The sequence below is a fragment of the Homalodisca vitripennis genome, chromosome 1 (genome assembly GCF_021130785.1).
Source record: "Homalodisca vitripennis isolate AUS2020 chromosome 1, UT_GWSS_2.1, whole genome shotgun sequence".
Classification (NCBI taxonomy): Eukaryota; Metazoa; Arthropoda; class Insecta; order Hemiptera; family Cicadellidae; genus Homalodisca; species Homalodisca vitripennis.
In genome coordinates, this window is record NC_060207.1 from 96,877,311 (window position 1) to 96,904,737 (window position 27,427).

General features: G+C 31.7%; 1 protein-coding gene across 3 annotated transcripts in view; it reads right to left on the minus strand.

Moving 5' to 3' along the window:
• Nucleotides 1–27,427, minus strand: part of LOC124367318 (calbindin-32) — a 167,556-nt gene that overhangs the window by 73,956 nt on the left and 66,173 nt on the right. For all 3 annotated transcript variants that reach the window (XM_046824066.1, XM_046824050.1, XM_046824058.1), the window contains one exon: nt 14,729–14,771. The gene's annotated coding sequence lies outside the window, so the exon portion shown is untranslated. The remainder of the gene's footprint in view (nt 1–14,728; nt 14,772–27,427) is intronic.

Consider the following 27,427-nt stretch of genomic DNA (forward strand, 5'->3'; position numbering starts at 1 on the left):
ATAGTTTTGTAGTAACATTCATGATTAGCAAAATATTTTGTCAACGTACGCGTAATCCATTAACCAGTTTGAGTTATCTGAATATTTTAGTCTACTAAGTTAAGTTACAATGACTTTAAAGACAAGCCTATCCCTAACAGGAAAATTTGTAGTGGAAGCTTCCAGGTAACAATACTAGTCTTCTTGATGATGTCAATAAATCATTTTTCACAGTCGTATAACCACGTGTTATTTTTATATAATATTTTTTTAATACCTTAGTAAGGAATGCTTAGAATTTCCAGAAGCAAGTATATCACCTTATTTACTTTACAATTTAAGTTATATAAAGGTAGTTGAATTCATTTACGCGTAAAGCTCTTGGCAATGAAACTAATTTAACTCTGCTGTGAAAGGTAATATTGCGAGAATAGAACTTATGAGACGTGTAATGTCCTGGATTTGGGCCAAAACTGGATCCGGCAGGCATCCCATTTACTGGAAACGTAATTTTAATCTGTAATACGTTTTATCATTGTTACCCATGATTGTTTCCCTGAATTTATCATTAACAGACATATTTTATGTTTAATTTAATTTTTACAGCTATCAATATTAGTAGAAGTGATTTAAAATTTTGACTTAAAAGATGAAATTACAAAGCACTTTAAAAGTTCGTCTGGCAGTTAGAGCTATCGCTTTATAATGATAGTTGAATTCACTAAATTAAATTGTTGATTTTGAATCATTTATAAATTACAAGACATACAAATCTTGAAATCCCATTGAAACTCGAGACAAAAGATGGTAACTGTTTGATACCCATCTGTACAACTACTTAAAAATTATTGAATGTCTGGGCTTAACAACATTTTGGATGGAGCTCTGTAGTCAGAAGCTGCCGCCTACCTCGGGTGTGTTTGACAAGGACGAGAGACAAGATTTTTATCAAATTTCATTATTGTTAAGTGGAATCATAAATACGCTCCTCTTTATTATAAATAAGGTGGAGTGCAACACACAATTTGTAATGGGACGTCCAATGAGTGTTACCTCAAATTAAAGATATTAATGAGGCAAAACTAATAACACAAAGCAAATAAATTCCTGGCTACTCAATCCAAAATGGCTTTAACAAGGATAAAATAAATATTAAAATGTGACGCTTTGAATGAAATCAGTGTAGAGACCTCGAGTTTTACATAGTTCTTCTTTAACCTTCAAGTATCACAAGATAGTGGTGGGATATATTCACATCCTGTACTGTTATACTCCTATATGTTTTAAGACAGATCAATGTTTTATAAATTGCATATTGTTTTTCTATTGATACTTAAATCTATGCATACAGATTTAGCTCACACTGAAAGTCATAATATTTATATAACTATTTGTTTTTATTATATTTTGGAATTATACATTGGTTTTTACTTTATTATAGAGTTTTAAATTTATAAACATCTTATTTATTTGAATTTGTTATAACAAACAAATAAAAGCTTATTTTTTATTTCAATTACTATTTATTACATTACCACATGTACTGTATATACTATCCAAAGCTTAACTCAAGACTTGCATTGTAATAGAAACAGCTTTTTATTATAGTTATGTTTTAACACATTATAGGCAGTAAAAGTCTAGTATTAGATTGAAATATTCACATTTAAATATTTTGGTCAGTGTCGGTGTGGATATCTATAATTGTATTATTGAATTTGTCATACCATTAACTACTAAACAAGTGTGATGTAAATTGTAATACCTGCAAAGAAAATTATACGCAGGTTTTGTAGAAATATTCCAACTCTCATAATTTTATTGATTGTCGACTCGCAATTCGTGTTTAACTTATTAAAACCTATACATCAAAACTCTTATTGTTATGAGCAAAATGTATAACCTTCATACTTGATTGTATGAACCTACATACAGGTTTACTTCTCTATTGCAAAGAAGAAACACCGTATACTATAAAGATTTGAGCTCTCCACATGTATAACAGATGACAATTAGGTACGTTTCTTGCTTCCATTAATGCAATACTGTTACTGATTTATAATAATTTCCATGTACTTTACAACCATACAGCAAGAAAAAGATTGATTTAAGATTGGTAATTAAAATCGTATTTATAATAAGCGTCAACGTGTATATAAAATGTTGATTCTTGATTGATTAGATCTGGGCGTATACCATCAAAGCATTGAGGATATACCTCCGGTGGTGAGCGTCTACAAACTGATGATATTTCTATAGAACCCGTCAAAAGTTTTGTAGCTCGCTACGTGAAATAGATTGAGAGACCATAGGCGTTTAATAAATATTCAAATTTAATTATTTCAGGAATACGTAACTTCTATATTAACACTTTAAAACAGTAAACTAAGAAAAGAGATGTTAAGTTGCTGTAAGAACTGTTCATTAAGACCGTTAAACTCCAAGCGTCACTAGGAGTTTATTTTTACAATTGATTGGGTTTTTTATTTGTATTTGATAAAAATTCGCTTTAATTACAAAGTGTTTTCCACAACATGTACAGTTTTCTAAATGTTAAATAGGATTAATACTTTCTATGTTGTTATGCTAAATTGAAACATTATGCAAACAATTCAATTTGTGCCAACATGTTTAGCTTTTTAGTATCGAATGATTTATCCCTCTTGGAAGAGTTTTTCATTAATAAGTAAGGATTTCCTCCTCTGGACATTTCACTTCTTTATGGTCAATGGTCAAGGGCTGAAAAATAAACTGAAAACTAATTTACGGTTAATACAATATGATTGGTTACTAATTTATCTCCAATGTACGATTTGAATAAATTGATCAAAGTACACAACAATATTATTGAACAAAAACTTATATTTTCTTGTCAGAATAACATACAGAATGTAATTTGTTTTAGGACAGAATAAAAGTGCTCTCGTGTGATATATTCAGTTGAGGTTTGCGTAATGGGAAAGATAAACCATCACATTTTACATGACGAGCTCCATTCTGTTACATCTGCGGTCTGAGGGCAGTTGTGATAGAGTGGGTCTGATGTTGTGATATACTATACTATATTGTTATGGTAATGTCACCATCCTCTCTTGATGTGTAAATGTATTTCTAGGACATTCCATGACATAGATGTGTTCTTTATACAAAACACATGGCATATTTATGGCTGAGAGTTAGCAAACTTTCATAGTACAATGATAAAAAAACTACAATATGTCCTCTAAAATTATCGATAAGATTTATACTCTCTTCCTTAAAGCGAAAAACTTGCTTTTCCATACCAAGGACGGTAAATGCTTGTAGCTTCTAACCTGTGCTTTACTAAATAACATGTATTTTGCAAAAATAGTTTTACAAAAGCGTTCCAAAACCATTAACTTACTTATACATTTTTTGGAAATCCCGAGTTTTCTTGACGCTAACGTGTTCAGGACATATTAACTTTCTGCACACATCATTCCAAAATGATCACTTTTAAGTAAGAGCCAAAATACGAGGTAATTTGTCTACGAAAACTATGTGAAAAATTAATATGCACTAATTTTCAACTAAATGCAAGGTAGGAGTACAGCACACCACGTGACGCTTGACAGTGTTGGATAAGATTACATGCAGATTCTAAAGCCTATAGCATGTTTCATTCTTGAGGTGTCCCGCTGTCAGATAGGTAGACGTACATCATAAAGAAAAGACACTTGTATATCTTCTCCGCAGATTAAAAAGAAATTGTGTTGGCCAAACCAAGTGCTTTAATAACGCTCAACCAAATTCTATATTTGGACATGCACCACCAACGAACACATTCTTTTATGTGTAGAAATGAAAAGTCTGCGGATGTAATCTTTCTCCTTAAATGTAAAATTAACATTTTTGTTTTAATTTACACAAATACAGTGTTGCTTATACATTAATAAAGCTTCATGCAAAATGTCTAGTATATGTCGGTTTTTTCGAGACATGGTGTTGATACACAGACAGAAATAAAAATTTTCCAGCCCTATGAGGCTTTCTTGGTATACGAGTATTTATTAGTAAAATACTGGTAAGATACACAGAACTTTTATTAGTTAATTTATTTCATACAGTTGGCCTGTGGTTCTACAACAAAGTGTTTCCCCCAACGCGTGTTACGAAGACACCGTCCTTTCATGAACTAAATTAGTTCTTCTTGCTTAGGTGACTTGATAATTACTTGAAAACAGGATGTTGGACTTTTTCCATCGTTATATGTAATTAAAGGTATAACATTGGCACTTCGGCAATTGTCCGAAATAGTATTATCCTTTCAAACCTTCTTATAAAGAAGTATTTGGAAACGTTATAATTTCCTATTGGTTTATGGGCATGTGCGAGTATCATACAAAACAAGTTAAGGTTTTATTAAGTTGCGATAAGGAATTTCATGATAAAAATTATTCTGTTGATATAAATGGCTTGGCCTGCAATGAAAATAACATTTATTATCACATGTTTTGTGATTAATTTTTTACAGCCTATTTTAGGTTATGTTACCGTAACCATTGAATAATGCCGAATCACGTATCAAAAGAAATTATGAAATGGTACTGTGTGACTTTTTATTATATTTTTTATTATACTAGCCATATACCGCGAATTAAATATGTCTGCATATTTGCACGTAAAACTGATTAATTACGTTGGAGACATAAATTAATATGGCCACCAATAAAAAATTTGTCTAATTACCATAAGGTTGCTTCTTCACTGGAAACCGAGAAAATGAAAGTAAATAAGCGCCGGAAAAGCATTAAAAGGAAGAAAGTTGTACTGCCTCCAGACAGGATCTGAAAGTTTCTTGCAATTAGAACTTAATCTCAGATACTTAACATTTTCCCGCCTCTAAGTACACTACTTCTTAATGAAAAGTTAAGCACACATGGAAATTATGAGCAGGATGGAATTAATTAAGTAAAGTTTTGTTTCATAACGTTTATCAAATCAACAAATGTAGAAATTGGAATTGTAAAAGATAAAGTGGATTGTATTAATGAGAGTAAACACGAAGGTTTATTTTGTCGAGAGTCTTAGTAAGAAACTGAGTTCTCTATTATATGTGATGGGGAACAACAGGATCTTAAGTACGCATGTTCTTTCCTGATTATCTTCTTGAAAATCACCAACCATCGATTAGCTATCGTCTCTCTAATAGGTAATAGGTTAAAATCATAACAGTTCAATTGTCCATCCAATCATATATTTTATTTTTGACGTCAAACTATGTTGAAGACTAATAAATAAATATGTATACAATTATTAAATACAAACATCACAACCTAAAAATTATATGATGGTAACAAAATTGAAAATTTTACGCTTTTGATGCCCTATCCTCAGAGAAATTCCTCTATCGATTTTAAGGAATTTCAAGTGATATGCTTAAACTACAATTTAAATAAGCTCTCGACTCCTATTACATTCGATCAGCTATTCCTCGGTTATAACTAATGAACTGGAAAGACATTCCAATGCCAATAGTTGATGAATGTAACAAAAGTATAAAGACAAAATCAGTAGATAGTTGTTTTTTATGGGTGGTTTCAGGTAATTGAGAACGAACGTTAAATACGTTCCTATTAATTGTAAATAAAAACAGCCAGTTTGGGATAGATGAAATAAAAATATTTTTATATACTATCGACTTCCGTTTGAATTGAAATGACCAATGTGTCGGTTGTTTTAGATAATTCTATTTGTATTTCTCATAGTTATATTTAAATCCTTAGTAGCTCTAATATCAGTCTCCTAGTATTACAATTTTCACTTCTTCTCCTATTATAGCCATTTGATAAGAATAAACAAAACTTCCATCGTATATTTCTTTACCAACTATTGCTTGTATTAATTTGGTAAAACTCAAAACATAATGTAAAAAGTTATTCATGTGGCTAACATATTTAAACAATTCAGGTGTTAGTTAATTATAAAGATGTATGGTTTTTTACCAGGGGAAACGACATATTGCTGCACTTAGTTTTGCTGTTGGTATGTTGGCATTATTATTGTACGGTCAAGTGGCACAAGTCAACTTCGCCGCCAGATGCAGTCATATAAAACCGAGACAGTTTGATCAGATAACGCCGATAACTCTTATAGCTGCCAATATTAGCCTCATTCGATAACGCTTCTTGCAGTCGTGTTGCTTGCTGTAATGATGTCTGTGCTCCCATTTCCAATGTTTCTGGTAATTTAATATTCAATAATTTAACACCTGAGCTTGAAATGATGTACTATGTCAAGGGAGGTTTTCTTTTTTTCGCCAGAAGTGCGGTGTGACTAAACACCAAATAAAGAAAAACATCCAACAACAATAAACTTAACTTCCAAGAAAAAAAATAAAATGTTATCATTCAATTCTTATAACAACAAAAAATGAGGAATTTAAAATCTTTTTTAGAAATTATAAAAGAATTTACAAAAAAGTAATAAGAGCGGCTAAAGCCTACGAAATTGATAAAAAAATTAAGGAACTGTGGACAATTTTTCAAAAACGGCTTGGAAAACTATTAACGAAAACCGCCAAACTAAAGTCTACAAAAAGTTTAAAATGTTTCGGAAATTGTTAATGGAGATAAAATCTTTACACAGCCGGAACATATAGCGAATGAGTTTAGTGCCTATTTCTCTTCGGTGTCTTCTGCTTCGTTTTGTGGGAGGTTCCGGCTGCGGTACGGGTCGAAATCCGGAACCGCTGACATCCATGGTCGTTGCCCCTGTTGACGAGGATGAGGTGGCCCGCATCATACAGAGATTGAAATCAAAAAAGTCGACCGACATAAATGGTGTCTCAGTGTGGTTGCTCAAGTTATGCTTTCAGCATATATTGACACCACTAACCAAATTAATAAAACTTTTCTTTCATTCAAGGCTCTTTCCCCTTCAATTTTTAAAGACTGCTAAATTAACAACCGATCTTTAAGAAAGGTGATTCCAGGCAAATGAGCAACTACCGGCCGATTTCAATCCTGCCGGTATTCAAGTAAAGTCTTTGAGGCTGCCTTCCTGATTCGGCTAAATGCATTTCTAGAGCGTTTTGAGATTTTGAGTCCAAATCAGTTTGGATTCCAGGAAAAACAAATCCACAATCGATGCAATTTCGACCCTTCTGGATAATGTTGTCGATGGGTTGGAGAGGCGACAACATGTGCTCAGCGTATTTTCTCGACCTTTCCAAAGCGTTTGACTGCGTGCATCATGAGACACTGATGAACCAGTTAGAGCTTTGTGGCATTCGGGGTCTCCCTCATAAATGGATCTCGTCTTATCTCAGGGACAGATACCAGTGTGTGCTGATCTCGGGTGTCATTGTCGAGGAGAAATAAACTGGTTCATGGAGTCCCACAGGGATCTATTCTTGGGCCGGTTCTTTTTCTTCTATATGTAAATCGAATAAATTCATCGATCCAAAATGGAAAGATAATTTAATATGCCGATGATACGACTCTCTGCATAAAATCAACTTCGAAAGAAAATCTTGAAATTGAATCCTTCATTGCTGTCAATTGCTGCATTCAAAATTTTTCTGAGATCAACTTAAGAACAAACAGTACAAAATCTAATGTCATCAACTTTTGTCCCCGACAAAATGAAGATGTATGCCACCCGGCAGTTTTTGTAGAGAATGAGCTCTTGGAAGAATACTGACTCTACCAAGTTCCTAGGGATGTACCTCGACAAAGGTCTAACCTGGAACAATTCATGTGGACTATATCTGTGCTCGTGTTACTTCAGGTATCTACGCCCTGCGTAACCTTGCCAACTATTGTTCACAAAAAAGTCTTAAGAATGGCTTATTTTGGCCTGATTTATCCATACCTGACATATGGTTTAAGACTTTGGAGGCAGCTGTGCCAAATACAATCTAGTAAGAGTATTCAGACTACAAAAAAAATCTGTCAGAATAATTATCCAATTTAAACATCAGAGAGTCGTGCAGGGATGCTTTCAGGGAGCTCGGATTGCTGACTCTGCCCTGCCTCTATATATATTGGAGGTTGCCCTGTATTGTCGATCGAAATGTGTTCTTATTCGGCGGGTAGTTGACATTCACTCTTACGAAACTAGAGGCAGGGAGAGTTACCGTGCAGAACAGCATAGGACGGTGGCTTTCGAACGCTTGCCGTCACAGGCTGGAGTCAAAATTCTCAATCGGCTCCCTGAGGGTCTTATACAATCGGATAATTTAAACCAGTTTAAAGCTCTTTCTGAAGCGCCTACTGGTGTCGAATGCGTTTTATTCTGTCGAAGAGTTCATGGCTGGCTGCTGGGAGAATTAGAATAAAAATTTACAGAATAAAAATTTACATAAAAATTAATTAGTAGAGCCCCGAGTCTCATGTTGGAATGAATGTTGGCGTGGAAAGGACAAGAGATGTATGTTTGAATGAGTATTGTAAGTATGAATGTGTATAGTAGGGATTTTTTACAAATACTTAAACCTGACTTTTGCAATGCAATGTATTATTGCCAAAATGCAATAAAAGAATTATTATTATTATTATTATTATAAAAACTAATAGAAAATTGCCAAGATTCTCAGTAAAAACCATGCATATTTATAATTAATAAGTACCAATATGCAACTATTATTTGAGTATTTTCTAATATAAAGTTTGTATTTTTAGACATTGCTTCTTTGTTACTGTTTAATAATTAACACATTTATAATTTTGATTAGTAAAATTAAATTAATTTACTAAACAGCACTTATTACAAAATTTAACTCCTTTAGCCTAAAAAGACCCAACTAAACGTGTAATGATATCCCCTCTTACTCCTCCTACATCCCGGAACCGGAAACTACCCTCTTCACGACCTCCTCCCCAAGCTTCCATTGTGAGAGATTCCAACAAATAACAGGCAGTAAGAAGATGATTTATTTTACCATCCCATTCTTCGACCTGCAATGTTTTTCCTACCACATCATTGTAACTTCTTCCTGCAGACACTACGGCAACCTTTCCCTGTCATCTGAATACCTCGGTGATGACCAACAATTCCGCTAACCGAAGGTGACTGGACGAAATAGTTTCATATATTAATTTGGTAAATTTATGCAAATGTAAACAGTGGTAAAACAATAATTCCACGATTAGCTATAACAGAGGTAAAACAATAATTCCAAAATTAGCAATAACAGAGGTAAAACAATAATTTCACGAATAGCAATAAAATAACATGTAATAATTTCAATTGAACAATTTAGTTGTTTCTTTGCGCAGTAAAACTCAAAGAGAACATCATTAGGTACAGTATAGAGTTTAGATACGTACAAAAACAAACGAATAACTAAAATAAATTAAAATTGTGTGACTAGTATTTGTCATTAGCCAGGAAATAATAATACAACAGTTTGAAATCTTTTTGTGTGTGTTTACTTCCACTAATAAGACAGTGATTTTTAATACGAAAGGATATAAAGTTTTGTAATTTTTATGGAACAGTGTAAACAAGTAATAGAAATGCAATTGGATGAAAACAGTTCTGGACGGAAGTAATTTAATTCTAATTGCCTGTGACTCTTTCCACCTATATGGCAAAAGCAGTTACTTTTTAAACTCAATTATTAATAGCTAATATGATCCATTGCTGCTTTTAATTAGCCATCTTATTATTAGCAAGGAGACGTGATCAAATAATGTTGCTGCCACGATTGGTATTTCCTTCAATCTTACTTACTAATTGTACTTGTTAATCCTTATTGTATTGCTTTAAATTGATAAAAACACCACTTTTGTACTGTAGGTAAGAATACAGTTTTATATCATTAGTAATTACGCTACTGCGCCAATATTGTGTAATTCTGTAGGCCTACTATGTTGCTACGAATCCTCTACAATTCAAACCTAAAACGTAATGAAGATAGTTCAATTTCTTATTATCTGTAAACATTACTGGTATGGTTTTTCTGCCTAAACCTGAAAGTGAGCTAGAGATTTACTTCATACTTTTATGGACACAGAAAAAAATTAAAATAGGCTAATACAGAATTAACATTAGACAGACTGTTCAGAATACCATCCGATGGCCAGTGCTAGTACCACCATTGACGAGACATATGGCAGTAACGGTGAATTCTGTTAATTCGAAAACTAATACTTCGGTCTAGGTTTGGATTGCCTTTGGTTGTGAAGTTGCGTTTTACCCTTTTGTAACAGCAGATACAAGGAAGCGTGTAGCAATGGTAGTTATTCGATAATTAATTAGTTTAATAATTTTGGTAAAGTTTCAAAACGGAGTTTTAACAATGTGTTTAATACTCTGTAGTGGAATAAGGTTAACAGATTAAACCTAGGGTCAGCGTGGGAGGCTTGACGTTTGCCCGACAGCGGAGCACGTAGTAGCTACCTCCCAGTGGACCCATGTGAAACATTTCCAATTTTGATATACTGTAGAGGGTGTTTGGGGGTGGATGTATTTAACCCTGAAAGTTAACTAATTGTAAAGGTATTGTTTGGACAGACGTACACAATAAGAGAGAAATTTGCTTCCGTCATGAAACTGCGATGTAGGTTCAGGAAATTTACTTTTGCAGTCACTAATTATAAATATAGGAATAAGTTTTAAGTAAGGTCACAACTGAACGTTTTAAAATGAATAAATTTCTATTAACATATATTTTTATATCTTCAGTACTCAAATATAGATTTCACTTACTTCAGTAAAAAATAAAATAAAAACGAGCAAATATAATACGAAATATATCCCGTAAAAAACATCTAGTGATTTTCAGGCGATCTTCATGTTCAACAAACACTATTATAGGAACATCCAAATACTTGTATGAGTATATACTTAAGTATTTGCTATGTAAATAAGTAAGCATGTAAGTTTGCCATGTATGTTGTGTGTTCTCATTCTCATTGTAATCCAGTTCTAAACCTATCAATAGAAACTTTTGAACTAATATACATGAAATCCATGATCCGTCCATCGTGGTCGCAGCGCATACGCGATTCGCAGTTACCGCAGTCAACATAATCATAACACAGTAATACAATTCAGCTCTTTACCGTTTAGCTTGTTATGAAAGTGATATTATAAAAGCTAAAATGTTCAAGCTTTGTACGAAATCAACCAATCCAACAAATTAACAATATCAAATGCTAAATGTTTAACCTCACTGTGTTATTCTGTTTAAAATTTCGTATAGTACCTGTTCATCTCATTCTCACAGTGGTTACCCACAAGATAAATATAACGCAGTCACTTTTTGACGAACAGGCAATCAAGATTCCCTATGGAGCGATTGTAACATTTGCAAAAGCAGTGTAGCGGTAGTAATAGGATCTAGTTCGTGAGTAATGGGTAGGAGAGGCTTTGCTAAGCCCCAGACAATAAGCTGTAAATATAATATGGAAGGCGAGGATCAAAATGTTTGCATTGTTTTCGTCATATATTTCTTATGTTAAAACGAAAAAACAAACAATCCTGAGATAAGTAACTAACTATACTTAAAAGATATTCTCATAAATAAACCTACTTTAGATTAATTGGATGTCTAAGTATAAAAGCAGAGTGTTAAGTATAATCTCAAATTAATGTGAATTTAATTTAATAGCTTGTCAAATATAGGCCTACATATATCTAAAGTTTTTCGGTGGACAGAGTCTTGCAATAGAATGCTTCAGTTTCTTATCGAGTGTCTATAAGTAATATGGAGTCTTATATAAATTTAAAAACTAGAAGTATTTTAATTAACTTAAATTTAAATTGTAATGTTAATGCGAATTTTCAATCCAGCAATGTGTAATATAATTTATTAGGAAATATTCAAACTTTAAAGCCGTTCTTTTTAGTGATAAGATAAAATAACTTGCATAGTAACAAATTGTTATTTTTTTCTTTCAACCAAAACTATTATCCCTAGTTACAATGTTACAGAAACAGATTACCTTACTTTAAAAATCAACTGTTGTTGTTACAATAGAACAACGTAGAGTATTTTTTAACATTTCACAAAAGTATTTTAATGCAGGTAATTCCAAAAATAAGTTAAATTTCCTATAACAGTGTGTTATAAGAAATTGTTTTATATCTTATTTGATTGTTTTGTAATATAAGACTTCACAATTTATAAATAATTAGAGCTACAGTATTGCATACGTGTCTTAATAGGAGCTGATTTAAATGTAACAATGCAGTAAATAGTTTTACCTAGTTTAAAACGGCGGTTGTTTTATTTTAGTTACAGAACCGATACAGTTACTATCTGCTTACATTAAATTGTATAATAAACGAAATGGCAACAAAATAAGTAATTTTATTAAAGGGGATCGGCCTCTCTTAAAAAAATGATTAAAAAGCACATACAAAATAGACCAACCAACTACAAACAGTTTTTTTTTTTTTTTTATATTTATCAAAATGGGATAGTAGTTATGTTCTTTTTCAAACTCTGCAAATTCAATTTCAAATTATTAAAAAAATAATGGTAATTTGTTAAACTCCCAACTGAATGCATTAGACAAATACTTGTTTGTGACCGTATAACAAAAACCTTTCACATGATATAGAGAATTAAATCAATTGGATAACATGTATATATTCATAAATTTTTTATTATTATAATTATATCAACAAAAAAGCATATTACCTTAAAAAGCCAATATTAGATTAAAAATACTTTATAATCATAATAATTTACTTAAGCACTGTAATTGTATATCTTTAAATTACCTAGTATTAAAGATATACAACTATCACTACATAGTAATACAACATGTAACTGAAGGTACAATGCCAATCAATACAGCCAACACTGCAGCTGATTATGAGTGTGTTTGCGGTGAGACAATCCTGACCTCTCTAGACCTTAATGAGATTTCACTATTTGTGGCTAGCCAAGTTGGCATCGTTGCATCCTATCCAGTTCATTTCAGTATTTACATATAGTACTGTAATATTGTGGTTGATTTATTTTGCTCTAAAAGTTTTAGCATTATAAAAATAATCAAATTTTTATGTACGTAGTAAATTTTAACAAATTAATTAATTAATTGGTGAAATGGTTTTTTGGATTAAATTACGAATAATAATAAAAACCAAATTATAACTAATGAGCTATGCAAAGGTATTTTTATTTCTATAAGGATTTTTTAATTATCCTTTTTACTTATATATCTAACATAACAATTCTGTTAAATCTGAGCTCTTTACTATAGACTAAAACATGAATAAACTAATCTATAAACAACTTTACTCACACATAACGATTATTAAGGAAGGATAATGTAACTTTATTCTTGTAGTATAGAACAGAATGCAGTAGTCTGACATGTAAACAACAAAAAAGAATGTAAAATCATGTAGAAAACTAATGTTTTAATAACATACAGAGTAGATTTTGAGGAACAGGCTTCGCTGAGGCTGAATGCAATTTTAAGTCTATAGCTCTTTTTAGTAGACTACATGTGTAACTGTACAAATTGTTTACAGATCTATTAAACCTGTGATTTTCTCGTTGCCATAATGGTTATCCAAAAATCCAACGTAAAATGTTTGTTAATGCTCTGCCAAACATGGAGTGACATGTACCGTCATCAAAGCCGATGTTACAAGCTTAGATTTCAAGACATAGATATCAAGCTTCTTGAGAAATGTATTGTCTAAAGATAGTTAGAAGGATATGCAGAAATTAAATTTTTACAGCGCTTCCATTGATAGCAATAAACTGAGAAAGTACCATTACTTTTCGAAACGTAATCTTTTTGGATACTGTTTTCTTTTATTTGGTATATAATTTGGAGTTTAAGTGGACTTAACAGTAAACTATTTTGTTAATGATTGTAAAATTAAGTAAAATGCATATACAAAATAAATACGTTATATACAACCATCACTCTGGACACTAATATACATATGATTCCTACAAAACATATACCTTACCGTTAATTACAATAAATATTAATGGAGTTTCATTAAATTTTAACAGGAAATTTAAATTAACTCGGTTTCTTTGTACTTTAACAGAAATTTTATACCATTTATATGGTTATATAAACAAATTATAAAATATTTCATGAGAAATAAGACAAATATTACATTTGGTGGAAACATTTAGGTTTTTATTTTTTCGCATAACTATACTCTGTATACCTGGAACTCGTACACAATATCATATTACAGCTACATACCAGAGGTTGGCCTCAAATGAGAGAATAGACTGCATAAATTACTGAGTATTGCTATTAGTAATCATGATTTATTACTTTTTACTTGAGCTACGCACAATTTGGCACCGCAGCGGGCTCGCTATCGTCCTGCCTCCTACACGTGTCTGGTCTCACAATGATTCACAACTAAACTATTTTTGCAAGTCACATTTTTTCTTTAAAATGTAATTATTATTTAATAAAATTAGAATACTAAACGAGATTTTCTTGTGGTTATAAATGAATAAAAAAATACTTGCTGAGCATGACTGAACCATATTATTCAATATGCTGGCACAGTTTATCTTTTATGTGTGGTAGGATGTAAACATTTCTTTTCTGTATGTTTGTATGTTGTCTGGCTGCCACAAGACATCTCAAGGATGAAATGAGCTAAACACATGTTATTTTCCATGCAACCTGAGCGACATGTGGAGTGTCAACTTCTAACTTGTAGACACATCCATAGTTCAGAAAATAAATCAAATATGTAAGGTGTGATGAAAAGAAAATTGTTTCTATTAGCCATCTCTCTATTAGCTATGTTTCTATTAGCCATGTACCTTTAAACCCACCTTGAATTAGGAGAAGCTTGGTGTGTTCTCTCAAATGTAGAATCTGAAACAAAAGCAATTGATCAAACAATGAAAGGTTTAAAGCGTGTATAAGTATAAGTGCTACCTCTTGCATTTAAATCTTGGTAACTGGGTAACTTACAATGCACAGTTCACAACTGCTCTTATTACTATTAACAACTGACAATATTTCTAAATGGTAACACGTTGTACTTAACATGTAGTACGTGTAATCAAATATTAGCCATAATAATCAATAGAGACCACTGTATAAAACCTGAAGTAATCTTACATTAGAGAATAGAGAAAGTAGACTATCGCTCTCACTGTTATAGTTAAAAAATAAATTAAGTTTTAAGACTCACCTAGATAATTTAAAATACTTGATATTGCTTGATATGAAATACTCACCACCTGAAGATTACTATTATCTGGTAATCCATGAACACATCGGACTTAAGCATCATTTATCTGTACTTCACACTTTCTGTGAACTAATCCAGAACGCATTTATATAGCCATAATCATTGTATAATGTACATAACCATAATGTTTTGTTGCTACATTGAATTTTGCGAACCTACAGAATTAAACGCGTGGCAGTCTTAACTGGCAACCGGTGCGTTGTATAGGACGTTAAATATTCAATCTAATCTACATGATAAAAATATTATTGTAGGAAGGTTTTGGCTCTAAAGCGTTCTATATTCCTTAACATTTATTTGACATTCTAAGAAAATAGAACCCCACCTATGATCCAATGATGTTTGATATTTGCACATTCTAAACAAATATAAAAAAGGACGACAAAAATCCATTTCTAGATGTCTGTTTGTCAATCTGTACGTCTGTCCACACGATACCTTGAAACTAACTTGCAGGCTTTAAATTGTGCATAAAGCTTCATTTCTATAAGAGGAACACTTGTGATTTTCCATAGGATGTTGAGCGTTTGCAAATATATTTACATTGATTTTATGGGTAACCATGATGGCAATGAGAAAACAACAAAATAAATAAGTTTGTAAATGAGCTGGGTACATTCTATGAGATTTTAACATGTGAGATATTTACACATCTTTTTGAGTGCCCCAAAACGTAATGAAATAAGAGTATACACTTTTATTATTTAAACGCTGCAATAAAACCCAATTTAATAAACAAATATGTGAATTACCATATAACAAGGTATGTCCAAAGATATTTCATACAAAATTTCATAAATCTTGAAATTTTACACACAAGCAAAAAAAGTCGTTTATTATCTACTTTAGAACATTTTGAAATTTAAAAAAGTGCCAAAATTAATCATAATATATTATTAAATGACAAAGATTTTCTAACAAGAAATGTATTATTCGATAGACTTTTAAACAATATACAATGATCTCACATAAAATTAAATACAACAAATTTAGCCACCAAGGTAGTAAAAACACATGACAAATTAATTTTAATTATTTATTTTTATAATTAACTTAACCTTATTTTGTACCTGAAGATGGAATCAATGATTCCGAAATGTACATAGGAAGAAAAAATTATGGTTGCCTGTAAAGTCGGTTTTACGGGCGAAGATTTTACGTGACAACGTCTTTTTCTCGGTAGAATATTTATTGATATGAATATTATTAAATTGCACAATAGGAACAAGGAATTGAATGAAAATAAGAATTGCACAAATTTTAACTCTAGAAATATATTTTGTTTACTAAAACATTGTACATAATTTGAAATTAATTAAAATTTGTTATTGTAAATGGTAAAGTTGAATAAAACATTTACTAAAATTGGAATTTGAAATTCTTGCTAAACACAGTTAAATTCTAACTCCGCGCGTAGTGATTGGTCGGTTTAGTTCGTTTGTTTGGTCGCACTGTTATGACAGGTTAGAGGTTATAATTTGTTATTTTAAATGTTTGACTAGCAATACGCGCTGTTTCTTCTCAATCGACTGAATTACGATTGATTGCAGAGTGATTTAAACTAATAATTTACTTAACACTATCAACATTTGTCAATAGTATGACAAAACCTATAAACTCAGTTTCTCAACTTTTGTGTCAATCTAACAATTAATCATTCAATCATAGTTTACGATAATGAAATATCAGTGTACAATTATTTACCTTTATTGTTGTAGTTGTTGTAAATGACGAATCTAAGCACTCCACATTTTCACGAATAAACATAGTTATCTGCTTTATCCCGTGCGGCGGACTCACAGTTATCTGCTTTATCCCGTGCGGCGGACTCACAGTTATCTGCTTTATCCCGTGCGGATCCCGTGCGGCGGACCCACTGGACGGGCATCGTAACATTACCGGGCGTTACACTTTTTCATGAGTGACTCCGAGCCGCAACCTAATTTAAGACGTTGTCACGTCAAAATAAAAGCTTAAAAGTGTTAAAAGTTTATTCATATTATGTTATTTATTATAAAACACTTTTCGAGGCTACATCTCTAACATATTTCATACATATACGTTAATTTTTGAAAGAAACTTTTGTTCGATATAGACAAGAATTATTAGTACTGCATAAGAGTACAGTTCCAACTAGTGAATTAGGCTGAACATCATTGAAGCCTATCACTTAATACGCTGACACAATTTCCTTTTGCTTGCCTGGAGATGTACAAATTTCTTTCCTGTATGATTGCCTACTTGTCTATCTGTCTACAGAACAGTGAGAGAATGAAATGATATATAGACTTTTGCATATAACCTCAAGGAAGCCTGGTACGCGACACGTAGTGTGGTGTGATTAAATTGTATAATTAAACACTTCACTTAAACGTCACTTATAATCTCGAGTCGAAGCAACACAAATATAAAATCAAGAGCGTACTGACGTTATGATATAAAATAACTTTTGTAACGTTTCGGCGAGCTTAACACTAGAGATAGTCAAACGTACAGGTGGAACGCGTAGTCCATCATCTAACAGTTCGGTCACGGTAGCCCAGTAGAAAGAATTTTAAAAGGAAAGGCCGATCTCCTTTGTGTATTTATTCTGCCCGCACTCTTAGCCACTGGCTTGTGCTGGTCTCTTATCAATGAGAATAGAGTCGGTACAGTATATGATCAACAGTACTGATATAAATAGTGCTTTCTTTGGTAACAGGCAGCATTTGAATCTGTAGCTCAGATGCAATGTCCGACGTTATAGATCGTGTACCTATCGGACCTTCTCCGATCGGTATAACAAAACGGTCAGAGCAGTAAAGTCTTTTGAAAGTTACATAAGAAGCGGAAAGTTACGATTTTACAAGTATAACAGAAGAAGTGAGAGCAAATGTATGTTTACTCCTAGATTTCAGCGATACTGAGAACGTAATTCCTTTAGGTTCCACTGCCCAAATGCGATCCAAAAGTTTATCTGAATATGCTAGATCATGTGGTTATTAATCCTCAACGTAGAGTCCTTAGTCTCAAGATTGGAGACATCGTAAGCCGGCCCAGAAGACTGAGCAGGGTATTGGTATCTTACCAATTCGTCCTCGGTCACTATCGTCAATCGGTTTTGTATAGATGAGACAAAAAACAAATTGCATGTGCCTTCACTGAATGTTTAATCCTTCAATCGACTGCTCCTCCTATTCATGAATAGCTTCATGATACACTGTATCACACAGTCGCTATGGCTTTATATGTTGCTGGCTGGGCTATGACAGTTATCATACACTGAAGATGGTCACTCTAAGGCTGGTATTGCTTTTAGTGGGATTTGAGGTTACCTCATTATGTGGTGTGGTGGGGAGACACAAAGAGACAATGATTTGCAGATGAAATGATCGGTCCAGAATACCGAGTCAGTAAGGTAGCGGTCGGTCAGCCAGATAATTAGGTTCCAATGTCTAGGGTTCTCCTAGATAGGCGTATATATTGTATTACACATAAAAGGACTGCCAGATTTGAGAAGGATGATTGGAGTCATGATTTCCGTCCACCTGTCATAAATACAGAAGTTGTTGTACTAGCATCGGTTAGTGTTGCGCATACCAGCCCCATCCTTTCATTCATTTCCTTCTATTTTTCTTATCCTAATCTATCTTCATATTGGTGTATGTTACTAACCTTGTAGGATTAAGAGTATAAAACTGAAATAAAAGAAGTAAATCCCAAACAAACATTTTTTAGCATTAACAGTAGGGTAAAATATGCTCCAATCTTTTGAAACGTAACAACTTTTACCATTGAAAACCTAATGGTTTTATGATTCCGATGACACAATTTGATGGCAACTAGTTTCATACTTAAAGTAAAATATATATTGCTACCTAAATGAGTTTCTATCTTAAGAATTTATCTTAATGACACATGAAAGAGAGTAGGGGTAAATCATAAATCATATTATAATGCAAGGATGGAACAGATTAAACCGATATGATAAATAGACTATGTTTGCAAACTTTCCTTTTGTCAGTTCATTTGAAACCCAAATTTCCTCCTACATTGAATTACTGGTGACAGCGGAAAGTTTATCTTTCTGACAGAGTTGTGTTGCCGATAACTCGCACTGAATAATTCACCAGTCCATTACTTTCCTATCAAACACCGATTTCTGCGAACTGTGGTTGGAAATTCTCAACACTTTCATTACCTGTTTTGTATATTGATAATTGTAACTTATTAATTGTATATCGTAATGTATTTGCTTTTTAAATTGGCAATTATGATTGGATCAACAAACTTAAAATACTAAAATTACAATGTTGGAAATGTCTGTATAAACAGCAGATTGAAATGTTCAACGAAAGCTTTTTTTATATCACAAACTATTAAAGATGGAAAATGATAAAGCTGAGAAATGGTTGTTTGTGAAATATTGACAAATTTATATATAAGCTGACAACAAGCTATCAGAGGAAATATACTTGTTCAAATTACATGTTTCTTAATATATATTCCTACAAAATATAAAATTATTTTGAGGAATAACCAAGTTTACAAATTGGTTAAATTTATATTTAAAAAAAATGCTATTATCATAGTTTAAATTATTAAATTATCTCCGGACATTTAGGCAACCTAACTAAATAACTCTTGCGCCTAAAGATTGCAACATAACATTAGTGAAGTCTATGACTGACAATCAACACAGTTGGCCTGTTGCCATGCACTGAATGAGTCAACAGTTTGGCAATTGTGTGAATTGTTAATGTTACACCAGATCCATGATCCTGCCACTCACGGACGGCTAATGCAAGGAACATTTTAACTCTGTTGCATTTATGTTTGCATATTTTATTGCTGCGAGTATTTAAGGAAAGGTTTATATTTTCTAAGGGCGGAGTATTAATTTCTCAGCTCAGTTTTAATATCCATGCAAAACTATGGTTAACATTCAAAAATTATAAAAACTTGATATTAAATAATAACGATATTTTATATATATATATATATATATATATATATATATATATATATAAATATATTTATATATATATATATATTTCATATTAACGTTTGAGAAGTATCGTATTTGTTTAATTTTAGAGATGGCATTTTGGAGTTTTGAGTAAAAATAGAGGTAATTGTCATCGATTGGAAGAAATGTTTCTTATAAGGTCTATGCGTTAAAATGTTGTGTGAGCTAAACTTCCATACTTTCTTGAATAAACTTTTTAAATTTAATTCTTTGGTCCCTTTATATTGAATTTAATATGTATCTAAAACAGCGTAAAATATTAGCGAATAGATGAATATCCCCAATTTTGTTAATATTTTATGAAAATATTTATGTTTAGTTTACTTTATGTTTCCAAATATTTCTGAAATATGCGCCCTTGAAATTATGTATGGATGGATTATGTATGGATGCAGTTTTTTACTAATTACGGAACATTTTGGTGGTGTTTATTATACTTCCAAATAAAAAGAATTTCGAAAATGAATGTTATTTTGCAGCCTACTGTATGGTTAACCTAGGCACTAATATTATTAATGATTTACTTTATCGATCTCAAATATGACTAGATTATTCACCCACATTATTAAATACCAATCCTATACATTCTAAGATATAAATACTTCAGAAATATACTTTAATACATTTTTATTGAAAGTAATTGGAAATTATTGTAGTATCTTTCCCAATAAAAGCCGCTCTTATTAAAGCTATAAAGGGTGGAAAAATGACATAAAAGAAACTTGAAGTTTGGAATGTGTTTACAAAGTAACATTAATAATTAACTGTGTTCATTTTGACATTCATGATGGCTTTATGTTCTTTTGATTTTGCACTGAATGAAAGCTGTTTGAAGTATTTAATAACTTATGTATTAATAACACCAGTTTTATAAAATATATTTGCACTTTTTGGATAGAAAAAGTGTGTTGATAACAATGATTAAAAATTTAAACTATGATGTTTCGTTAATTGATAAATACATAAAAATGTTCCGATGACATATATTATTCATGTTTTGTTCAGATGAAAGCATTCATAAACATTTTTTCTACATTTCAAATGGTAAAATGTATATATTCATCCATATTACCTGTTCTAACAAAGACTTCTTTGTGATTTTATTTTCCCCTTTACATTCCTCGTTTTAATTACACATTTCTTTAATTAAAATTATTATTACACGTACTAGTATTCCATGTACTACAGTTTGCCTTTATAACGTACTACATAATATAATGTACGTTTACTCATGTAAAGTATAATTTATACTACAAATATTTCATGCTATAGTCATTTCAAGATGGAAACAGTACTTTACTGTTTGGGAGGGATAAAAGTGCTTTCATATTATGTATTCAGTAATGGGAAAGATATTCCATCACATTTTACATGACGGCTCCATTCTGTTACATCTGTGGTCTGAGAACAGTTGAAATATAGTGGCCCTGGCGTTGTGATATACTTACGATAACTTTTTTCTCCAGGTCATAAGCATTTCTTTGGAACTTATTCTATACTATATTATTAAAGGCCAAAAAATATTTTTCATTCACAAACGGCACTTTTGTAACGTATTGGTACCCATTTACGTATTGGTAATATTTTGTATTTTAGTATTTGGTTAACAAATATTAGAAAAGAGTGTGAATTAAAACATGAAACCTAAGATGAATTTGTATAAGTAATGTAAAAGGAGTGCTGTAGAGTAAAAGACGATGCTGTACTATAAAGAAGTCTCTTCAACTTAATCTCAACATTTGGAAATAAAAACAAAGGTTCAAACGTATTGGTGGCCATCTTTATTTCCATCGCATAAAATAAATTAAATTTTTATTCGTTATTATGTTATAAATTTTGTGTTTCGTAATCAAATATTTTATAATGGACAAAAACTAGTGAAAGTTTAAAATGATTTTTGAGAGGCAAACAGTTTTGGAGGAACAGTTTATATAACAATTTGCAAAAATGTTGCTACGTCGCCAATTTCCTCCTTAACCGATAAGCTGGTAATTCGGATTAGAGCTTAGCATATACTGTATGATGCGCCATCTCTTACCAGTACAAGCCCCTAAAGTAACTCATGGTCTTTGATGGTTATTACATTATATATACCCTCGCAAAGTCAAAACCATTAAAACCCTTATGTTTTTTAATGCGTCATTATTTAATCAAGAAGCTTCAAAGAAAAATATTAAAAACCTTTGTGTCTATATACAATGTATTAAAATTAATATACAGGTCATGAAACTTGAAGATTCTTTCATTTTTCTGTTGGAATTTGGCGCCAACAACATACATATAATTTATTTAATTATTAAATCTATATACATATATGTGCGATAACTAAAACAGCCTATCATTTCGAGGAATTAAAGCATTAGATATAACAGAATTAAAATTATTATGTTTATAGATGGAAATTGTATATTCTGTAAATTATTGTATAAGTTTTATTCTTTTAGTGCAGGTCCTTTATGGATATTTTCAGCCTTTTATATTGCACTGAGGTCTACTTAAATGGCTTGTAAAAATACTAATAGAGTAACGTATACTTTGAGTTATACTGATGAATGGATTAGCAATTTATAAAATACCAATCATCCGAGAAAATATGAATCGTTTATATTTGCAACTCAGCTATTTAAAAACGATTATACCAGTATGATAAGTTTATTTTATAAACTGGTTTCGCCGGACTGAGTTATGAACTTGGCATGCAATTTGGCACTTGAAGAGTGCAAAATCCCACAATACTCAGAATGGAGCTGGAGTTTTCCAAACGTGAGCAACAATTGTTTGACATTCAGGTTGTAGATATTTATAACACTTTTTAGTCCAATTGAGACAAGCGCAAATGCTTCACTTGTTTTCTTCTAACATATTTAAAATTCAAACATTTACTTCTACAATAAATGAAACTTTCATAACAGGCAACCATTTATTGAACGACTATTTGTTATGTACACAGTTTATATACGTTACATAAAAATTTTTTTAATAAAGGTGCAGTATGTACTTTCACGTCTATGCCCAGACGAATAAAAATGGCAATTAATCAACTAAACCATTAAAGCATAAAAAATATAATCACTAATAATGTCACAAATAAATGTTCATCCGCGAAGTAGAATTTCAAGGTTAATAAATAATAGGTAACCGTCTGTAATTATTAAATGTAAATATTTGTATGACTATTGATTACCATTCCATTTTAGCAAGGTAATCAGTGTCAAAAAAACACTTTGCCATAATTGGCAATTAGGTTTATCAGTCTAATTATCTCTTTCTCCCTCCTAATTAACATGGACGCTTCTGGATAATAGCCATTATCACTAATTAAAAACAGCTGTCAGGTCAAATTAATGTATTTAAGTTTTATGTTTAATGGAAAACAAAATAGAAAAGTTAGTTCTGAAATGCAAAATAATCTAATATTCTATCACTTTTCACATTCTATTTTGACAAAAAGCAGCAACGTCTAATGTCTATCCAAATTCCTTTCTTATTGAATATCTTGCGAAACCTACTAGTGTTATTCTTCTATTATCTAATAGCCGTTCATACAATTATAAGAACACATACCTCTACATTTCGGGGCAAAATATAAATATGAGTATTTCCACATTATCCTCCCTGAGTAAATTTTGAACATATTGGATTTGTGAATAGACAAAGAATAAAAATCTCTAATCTAGAAATAAATATGTCCAACACTGAAGTTAAACTCCAAACTCAAAATTAAAATTGAATTTTAATACTCAAACTGGCTTTTTAACACCAAAATCGGATTTATTCTCATTTTTACTTTTAATGAGTTAGATTGGGACGTTCCTGTTCACACAAGAGACATCAATTAATGCGGAATTCATAGATAGTTTTTTTACTACAAAGCAATCTAAACAAGCAATAAATGCTACATACGGAAGAAAAATGTTTAAAGTAGGGAATGTTAACGAAATAGTATTACTTTATTAACATGAATGAAAATTTACTTTTGCGTCCTTAATCTAAAAATATACTCTATGTTTATTAAAAAAGACTTTGGCTACACTAGTCTTTAGCGTCAGCGTTAGGAGAAATCTAACAATGTTAAGAAAATGAAGGCCGACGTTAGCTGAGAGAGGACAAGGCCGAACAAGGACCTTTTGTTTCCTGACAGTTTCCTCCACAGCGCTCAACTGTTGCAAACTTCAACAATAAAGCCACCGCTTTGCCACCATTCCGTCCTACATTCGTTACAACTGTTAGATCAGCACAACTTTAATAAGGTGTGAAGAATATTGAACATTTTTAGAAAATAACAGTTTTCATTTTTCAAATCGTTTGAAACATTTTGACTTGAATAATCGCCTGCACCTCCACACAGCAGGTTAAACTCTGCTTAAGTTATGTTCATCATCGAAACGTTTCATTAAATGACACATTATTCTTGACTGCTCAACGAGAATCAATAAAATTTACCACCCCTTATCTTTCATTGCTCCGTATATTTTGTTTCATCGCTTACTTGCAAACGTTTTACATCGAACAGTTTTAGCATTTCTGAAAGATCGATTTCTTAGCCTTAATTAGATAGCTTTAGTATAGATAACATTGAACATGTTATTTTGTTTTGTCTTGTACGTACTGAAACTTCTGGATAATATATTTTAGTAGTTAACCTTCATTATATTAGTTATTGACTGTTAATGGCAAATAACTAAAATTTTAATGTTAATACTGAACGATCAACCAGTTTTAATGTAATATCAGTCATCTTATGCCTTATTTATTATTAATGAAAGCAAAATAGTAGTATATCACTAAAAAATTGGTCACACTATAGCTACGTGCTTTGTTAATACAATATAATATCTTCATTAATAGCATAAGAAACCAACTTGTACGATTTCTTTAGTTGTGACCTTAAACTGGTTAGGGTAAAGGATGCAATCTGTCCTACTTCAATTTTCTTATATTAGGTATATTCTATGTGAATCGAATCGGCCATAGGCTGACCGAAAAACAAAAAGATTCGTCAGTTGTTTTAAACTAACCATTGATTATTACTTTAACCTACAAAATCACGATGTTATGATCTTTCCACCAGTAAAAACTGTATACAGACGAGTGTTATAATAGAATCCTCTTTGTTCTGTCTTAAATTAGGTAATGTCGTGATTTAATCTGTTATAATGTCACTGAAACCTAATCTGGGTACAGACAAAATGGGAGATTTTTTCATTCATATCTTCTGGGCAACCCAATTTGTGTTCCAGTGTGGAACATTACTAACCAAAAGTATAAGATATAGGGATAAGCGGATAATCTGATCCATAGGACTAGTTTATTATGGAGGATGTGGTTGAGAAAAAAATGTTAGTAAACCTAAAATTGAGGTAGAACCCACCTTGATTTACTCAAAGCTGAGCACGTAGCTGAAATTAAGCCTGTCCTTTATAGCTGAAATAGTGCTCACTACCAAAATGTATGATGGTGTTGGTATCGAATCCCGATCTTTGGCAAACAAAATCACCCACACATACCCATCCTGAATATTCTGTCACTCCAGGAGCCGTACATATACCTTAATTGGTTTAAGTATAGTACGGATTTCCTGAACGTTATGCCGTTTTGAGTAATATAATAAATAAGTATAAATCGCTAATAGAGTTTTTTTAGTGTTTGGTCACATCTTATTAAAATATATGTATCAGATCAACGAAACCCAAACAAAAATATCTCAATATAATAACAAAAATATCTGAACATAAATAACATGTTCTATGTAAGACTCTGATCTAAACATTAGTAATCAATCATAGGTAAACAATAACCATGTACCATATATTCCAATTGATACGATCGGTCGAATATAAAACATACGTAGACCACTTCATCTATTCCGGTTTCTACGGTCTCTTTTTGTCATGTTTGAATAAAATTGGGTTTTCATCATTGGATCAATACTACTTGGATATTAACTACTTGAAGAGTGCAATTATTGTTCCAGCACGCTATTAAATAAAAATACTGAAATTTTATTGTATCTTTAAAACATTGTCCTCTGTGGTCATTTCGTTGTATAGTGAGAAATTACGTAGTGCACTTGGGAGACAAGATATAGTGCAACATTAGGAGTAAGAGGACTATACGGACTGTGTAGAAACAGAATGAAGGACAGGTAAACTTTTATGCTCTCTGTTGTGTATTGATTTATGTAGTCAATTAAACTCCGAAGGTTATGTATAAAAAAATTTAAATAAATACATACAGATATACAGATACAAATATACATAAACACAAATAGGCTTAGAATTGTTTTGTATCATATGGAGTGCTAGACTACACTAAATTTAGCAAAATATATGAACTAATTTCGACTTATCATATATTTATGGTTAAATATGAATGCAATAAATACGGACGAACATAACAAAATTTTCAAGACAGTTACTCCCTTTAAAACTAACGACTTTACTACTTTATTATCCATAATGATCTTTGTCCATTAATAATCAGGGATGTTACTAATTGGTCACATTTAACGCAATTTAACAGGTAAACCGTGAGCGATACAGCAAAAATGAAAACTTATTTTTATATCCTATCCGATTTTATAATAAAATAAGGTTTTACAATACGATTATCTGTTTAGCCTCAACAAAACAAAAAGAACCAGACAAAATTAAACCCGTATTGTGCCAGAATGGTTAGAAATATAGAAAAATATCATATGAACATTTGGATTTGCACTCAGACTTTGGATTAAACCACATGAAATGGCCATAATCGGGCTTGAAATAAAAGCTTACATCTTGTCTGGTAGAGTACCGTATAGTCGCTTGATTCGTAAGTTCCATCAAAGGACTACGCCTCTATCAGCCATTTGTGATGAGAATCAGGTAAAATATTTTGGTATAAAAGAATAAACTCACCATTTAATGTTTTTCCTACTAATCTTCCCCAACAAAGGCCTCAGAACAGGGTTGTTTACAATTGAATTCACCTTGAGACTGTGCCCCCTTAGCTACAAACGAGTTTTCTATCAATCTCTATTAGTGCAAAAGTCATAGAGTACACTGCCAAATTTCAGTAATATCCGTTAAATAAAAATAAATTTAGAACAGCCATTTGATTCACTTCAATCACGCCCTGAGGTCACATTTGACTGAAATCGGGCCACTTGGGATGAATATATAAAATCACCATGCTAAATTTCGTTGTGATGTCTTATACAAAAGACCCATTATATAATAATAACAGAAGTTAGTGGTTATCGTTGGGATATGATCTCTTGGATCT